Consider the following 7,076-nt stretch of genomic DNA (forward strand, 5'->3'; position numbering starts at 1 on the left):
GCAGTGGGAATAGTTTTGTTGAGGACAGCCAATAATACACAGTACAAGGAAGATATTTAACCCTAATCTCTGCCATAGGAAATCCTACTGGACTCAGTAGAAGCCCCATGCAGAGGACTTGTAGTACTGAGCCATAAATAATTCAAGATGTGAATTATTTCCCCATACGTAGCTACAACTGCAGATAAATGCATGGTTAGCCTGGCCTCTTCTGATAACATGCCAAATATCACATTGTGGAATTAGGCAGACTTTTTACTCAAAGAAATTGCAAAATTGCAACCAATTTACATAGATTTCAGTAGGGCTAAAGACTACTATGGTCATTAAGTCTGACTTCCTGTAGAATGCAAGCAAGAGACTTCATCCCATAATTTCTGCCCCAAGCCCCTAACTTTTGAATGAGCCATCACCTATCTTCTAGAAAGATGCCTCATCTTGTGTAGAAGATTGAGTGACGGAGAATCCAGCACATTCCTGGGCAAGTTGTTTCAAGTTAAATTATCTTCACAGTATGGGCGCTGTATTTTTTGTCTGCGTTTCTTAGGCTTTCCGGCCTTGATTTTGTTATGTATTTTTCCATTAAAAAGCTTTTGAGTATCAGAAATTGCTTCCCTGTGTGATCGTGTATAGGCAGTTACAAAGACATCTCATGACCTTCTCCTGGATAAACTAAATAGATTGAACGTCCTTAGCTTCTCACTGCAAGGAATGATTTCCAGACCTCCAATCATTCTGGTAATCCTTTCCTGAACCTTTTGTCATTTTTCAACATCCTTTCTCTTTTACTAGTTTTCTCTTACGCTCAGAGTGTTTTTCAAAGTCTAAAGGGTCCAAATGAAGTCCAGGAAAAAGTCAAAGTTTTTCTCAATTTACACCAATCCTTCTTGGAAAGCACAATCCAACATTAGAATTTTAGAAAAGCCATAATGATATATTATTAATATGTTATATTGATATTTATTATATTCCTGGGCCTGAGCTGGAGAGGTGCTTCAGTCTCTGCTGGAGTCAAAGGCAATAGGAAATGCATAGCACCCTGAGATTTGGGCGTAGCAGATTCTGTTCACTTCTACTTGTGTTCAAGCTGTGAAGGCAATTTATTTGAAGGAAATTGTTACTACAGCCTTCACTCGTGAAGAGTTCCCATCATGATCTTTTGGTCCAAATCTTGTCTCACACCACTTTACACCCTGCCGTTCACGTGATTCAGACAGAGACACTAAGTTTAAGGTGAGATCCGACCGGTATCCAGCTTCTCCAGTGGTTCCCAGTGGAAGTGGAGTGTACTTGGGTCCCTACCAGAAAACCTTGGTTATGGGCCCATCCCTGGGTTAAAATGATGAGAGCAAGTCCCAGTAGCCCTCTATGAATGTATAATCACTACTCGTCTCCAAGGGCTGCAGCGTCTGGGTCACAGGACTAAAAGATAAAGTATATTTTCCAGACCCAGGAAAAAACTGTTGATCCAACTTCGGGTGCTATAATGTTTCTCTAATAACAGCTCGGGAGAGGCTCCTGCAGGGAAGCTGGAAGGGGGAAATACTCTGTCTCCACAAATCTATTTATCCTGATCAACTTTTAAATGAAGTGTCTCCTTTATACTACAAACAGGGTTTGCCACTACTATGAAGGTAGAGAGGGGAGAACACCTTTTGGCTTGCTTTCCGTTTTCTTGTTTCCCACGACAAAAGTAACACCAACAAGCAAAAAAGCCCACCCTTAACCAATGACAACAACAACAAAAACCCTCCTCTATTAGAAAAATCTATTCTTGGTTTTTCTGCTGGAGAGCTTTCAGCTTTGGCACATGCACAAATGCAAGTTGGGGGTGGGAAGAAAACAAAGATATTTTGTTGTGACGGCCACTGCTGCAATGGTGCTCTGAGGCAGCACGACTTTCCAGCCCTCAGATCAGAATATGTAAAAGCATAAAACCCCAACTTTTTCAACATTTCATTGCCCTGAGCAACTCAGTGCCACATGCCATTATGTCCCTGGATGTCATCTGGGACCAGCCAGGGAACGACATGACGTGACCCAATGCAACCAGACACAGGGCATGGAGGGTTTAAAAATAAAAAGTACAATCCCTGGTAAACATGTGGGGTTCTGCTCTGCCCTGCCCTCAGTGATGCAGAGGCTGCACCCACTGACTTCAAGGCAAGGCCCACGGGCAGGATCGAGAGCAGAACGCGAGTCTCTGGATGTCAGACAGCACATTTCAGGCCACATCTTCAGCTGGAGTATATGGACATTGCTCCCCTGATGTCAAGGGAGTCACATTGATTGACACCAGTTACGGACCTGATCCCTTCTTCTTCTGCTGCTGTTACTGTACCCAGCCTTCTGTGAGGCTGCTTGGCTCACATTAGCTATATAAAACCATTATAATTGCATGTCAAGTGCACTTCAATTATAGGCATATTTTATAAGCTCTAATCCACTCTTGCTTCCCAAGTATCCTTTATTATAAAATTATAGCAGCATTTCACCAGGGTGAAATGCTGTGATTCCTGTGTATGTAAATACCAGCTATGGCAAATCCATAGCTGCTTAGAAATCAATCCCTTTTTACACCAATTGAGAACCAAGCCCTATAGACTCATAGGGCTAATCCTATGGGTTACTCAATACGTATCAACAGGAAGCAAAAGAAGGTTTCAGCAGGCTGCCCCCTATGAAATCTATAGTCTTCCTCATGTCACAAGCTGAGCACAGGGGTCCAAAACCTCTGGTCAGATCAGCTGAGGCCTCTGCAATGCAATGGGCTAACCTGCATTATGACTAGCCTCATATTAATTAAACTGGTTTCCATATTTGCTTTTCCCATTATTTGTGCTGCTGATGCATATAATTCAGGTACTTAAGTATTTTGTTGAACACTGAAGCTAGGTGCTTAGGGAGCTAAATGACCTTACTTAGGGATGCAGAAAGAGAGACCCAATTAAGGACCAATTAAAAAACACATTCCCAATGAAAGATTTCAAAAGCCTTAATCCATTCAACTGCAGGCTGATCCTCATTCTCACAGCATAATCCTTGATCCCATTTGAACCTCCCTATAAAAGTAAGCAGCCCACACTTCCTGGCTAAACAAGAGCCACGAACTCTCATGACAGAGAGTGTACCGGCTGCAGAAGCACAGCATTACATATGCCAGCAGATCTCTTTCCCCGGAAAAAAGCTGGAGTTATCCAACTTCCCCAGCTAACCAGGGAAGCATTGGGCAGGGAGGAGGTAGAGTGGCAGGTGTAGGGAGAAATAGGCCAAGTATCTAGTATTACAGCGACAGGCAGAGCCAGCCCACCCTCCTGACAACTCTGGCAGCTGCCCTGGGCAGTAGAGTTCAGGGGAGCAGCATTTCTAGAGGAATTTGTAAGTGCCCAGCACAGTCAGCTATGCAAGTGTGTAAGTGGGGGAAGCAAAGTATCCACATCAGTGCTGGAGATGCGGCTCCACAATATTCTGAATGGGGGGAAAAAGGAAACTGCGAGGTGCAGTTGCCTCTGCTGATGCAGAATACAAGTCTCCATCTCACTGCTCCTACAGGAGGGCAGCCAGGGCACAGTGCTGGAGTGTCTTTGTTTCACACTAAGTTGGCTTTTACTTTGGACATCCTAAGCTTCTCCATGAGTGTTTCAAGTCGCTCTGAGGCAGCTTTCTGCTCTTTGGAGTAGCTCAACGCAGTTAATTCACTCTTACAAGAAATCCAATTTCAGCTCTTATTCTCCTTGAAAATGCACTGGCTGTCCTGAGCCAAGTGCACCTTGTCCATCACTCAGAATGACTCCCATTACCCTCAGCTCCACAAAACAGCAGCTACGACCAGAAGCTGACACAACAATTTCTAGATTCCTGGTGACATTAATGCCTTTCCCTTTCCATTTTGTCATAACCCACTTACAGGTACTTCTTTCAGATTGGGGACCCTTGAAAATCCTGTAGCATTGCTCCCTTTTTTCTACGCATGCCCCTAAGCAGAGGCAACTGGAAGAAACTTTTGTTAAACTCTGCTGTAAGTCTGCTGTCTGACTTAAACCTAAAGGAAAATGTACAAAGAGTATCCTCATCTGCAAGGCATAACTCCAGGGCTGGGAAAGGATGGAGCAGACTAGTAAAGGGGAAGACGCCACATGAGCTTCAGTCCACTCCACCTTATGACCACATAAGTAATGGGTAGAGGGACTTCTCTTCTCCCTGTTTGTGCTTCAGCCCTCCTGTTCAGCCGTACAAGCACAGCCCACCTCACCATCCCCAAGCCCTGACACCCGAGCACGATCTTGCGGTGAGTGAAGGAGGGAGTGTGGGGTGTGGCACAACATTTTAAAAAAGATTTAAATCTTTGTGTTTTCATAACTTAATGTACCAATCTATTGATATTTCAGTACCAATGTACTTAATGTACCAATCTACGGTATATTTGGCAACCCACGGTTGCCAAACTTTCAGTCGCTTTCAAATGAGATCTTCCCAGCTACGATTATTCAAATATATCAGTACTACCTAGCAAATAAACTAGTAGAAAGAAAAAGAGAATCTTACTTGGCTTGACAAAACAGCAAAGCAAAATTCTCTCCAACCAATAAAATAAAGAAGAAAGGGCATTCAGGATAGGCTAAGAAAAGATATTTTAACTAAATAACGTGCATAAAGAGATCATTCACCATTAGATCAAACAGATCCTCAGCCAATAAAAATAAAGCTCAGCTCCACTGAGATCAAGCTGGTTTACACCCCTGAGATATTTTTTTCCAAATGAGCTGAAAGCTCCCAGTCAGTTTGGGAATCATTTTCAGGGATCTCCGGTAGCCCTTGCTGCAGCCTGGAAAAACTGTAGCTATAGGAAAGGAGCTATTGTAATTCCATTAGGCTTTCGCCAGAATTGAAATTAAACAACGAATTATTCCAAATATATGCAGGCAGATTATGGAGGTTGGCAAAACTTTCCAAATGTCATCGGTATCCATTGATTTTTGAAGGAGAAACATCAACAGTTTCTAAATATCAGGAGGACAACCAAAAACAGCTTGTTTTTGGGAAAAAAAATCCCAACATTGTTGCTGTTCTCCCCATCACCAGCTGTCCCAGACTCACTGTTACTCTCTGACTGCTTCATACCTTGCATGTGCAAGTGCAGTGGTGCACGTTTGTGGTCCTGTGGGCCAAATGAATGGTGTGAGGCCAGTCCATACCCTGCGGCATCCCTGGGCACCAGGTTCAGCCCCTGGGGCTTCACCCCATCTCCGCCTGGCCACCGCACACTGGGATCAGGGCCTGCACCACTCTGCATACCCAATCTGGCGCATAGGGCCACGTGAGTGGATCCATGGGGAGCCCCGCCGGCCGGATGACACTATACCAGGTGTCACATCTGCAGGCCAAGGGGTCAAGCACCCCTGGTCTAGTGAGTCCAGTCCATGATGTTGCAACCCTTGTCGCTCACAGAAGGCTTCAAGGAGCAAAGATACTTTATTAACCTCTGTGTGAAAGAATGAAATTGTCACTGGGAAATAAATAGGAGCGGGAAAAACGTTTGAAAATACACTAGTGATGGTTACAAAATAGTTATTTATCCTTGCACATATCTTTGCACATATCCTTGTACGATGTTTAAATCTGAGTCTAATAAACCTCAAAAATCTTGTGGAAAGTAATAGATAGGGCTCTGTTTTTTCATGACATGCATACTCCCTATTTACATAAGTATGGTTCAAAGCCATTCCTGTATCACTGTTAATCGACCCATCTTTTTACCCTTCCTTTTTTAATTAAAGTGCTTTTCATAATGCTTGCCAGTGTCCATTTGCAGAATGCCATGTTGCTGCATCCACTCACAAAGGCGTCAAGAAGTAGGGGTTTTGTTAATGCACCAGAAGCAAGAAGAGCTATTACTGCCGCCTGTTACTTCTCTTCTTCTCGCTTTCCTTTTCTTTGAAAGAGAAAGCCGGGAATTGCTGAAATTCTGATCTGAACTCTTCAGCCAGACTGTGGGTAGCAAACTGTGGCTTCATTTACTGTGTTCCTAATGAACGAACGACCCAAGAACAATGTTGAAATGATTATACCATGGCTCATTACATCTCTAACTTTAATAGTTGCTGCAATGTGCTGTACGCACAAGAGGAGCTTGTGCCCGCAGAGCTGGAAGTAGAAGCTTCTGTCTCATTCTCCAAGGCTATTCGTTGAAATTCATCCTACTTCATGTGCAACTTTAAATATGACTTCAGCTGGAAGAGTCAGGTGTTTAATAATATGTGCTTACATGATCTGCTACACCAGGGCCCGAATAATGCACTTGGCAGACAGATGGAAAATAAAAACAAGCACACTCCAGAAAGAGAAGGAAACCCTGGGTTACAGACGTACAATGACACGGTTCCTCCATTCACTATTTAAAGGTAGACACGCTTATTTGTAGAGGCAACACTAGAGAAGTGTCATTACAGAGTACTTTGAATGAATCAAGGGTAGGGCATTGGCAGACATTTGGTTTTAAAAGGGAAAAGGAGCAAGGTAGAAAAAGTGAGGTACAGACAAATGGGGTAGTCAGGCTGGACTAAACATAGGGAGGAATGAGAAAGCAGGCCAAGTTACACCTAGCTGATGTAAAGCTTTAAAAGCAGGGCAAAATGCTTGAATTTGCTACATCACCCAGTGAAGGAAATGGTTGGTGGAGCAGGAAAAACATAACTGAAATCAATTGGCACAAGGGGCAGCTAATATATAAATACACCTGCACAAGTAGCATATCTGCATATAAGGAGACAGATATACATGTCCACTGAAGTGCACAGATACAATGATAAAACTAAAAATGCAATGGTAGTTGGAAAAACCATGCAGCAGGAAGGAGGTCCATGCTACCAATGTGAATGGAGAATGCGAAAAAAGTAGACTGAATCATTTAGCAAAAAAGGAAAAGATGTATGAATTGTCCACATTCCCAAGGAAAATGTCCATAGTAACTCTAAAGAGATGTGCACATGTAAATTAGTGTTAACAGTTAGGATGTCTGTTTAAAATTTACAAACCTTAATGGTGTCAATTATTGTAGCTACTGCTGTATGAATGAC

The sequence above is a fragment of the Crocodylus siamensis genome, chromosome 4 (assembly GCF_052110815.1).
Source record: "Crocodylus siamensis isolate JL-2025a chromosome 4, ASM5211081v1, whole genome shotgun sequence".
In the NCBI taxonomy this organism is placed as follows: Eukaryota; Metazoa; Chordata; order Crocodylia; family Crocodylidae; genus Crocodylus; species Crocodylus siamensis.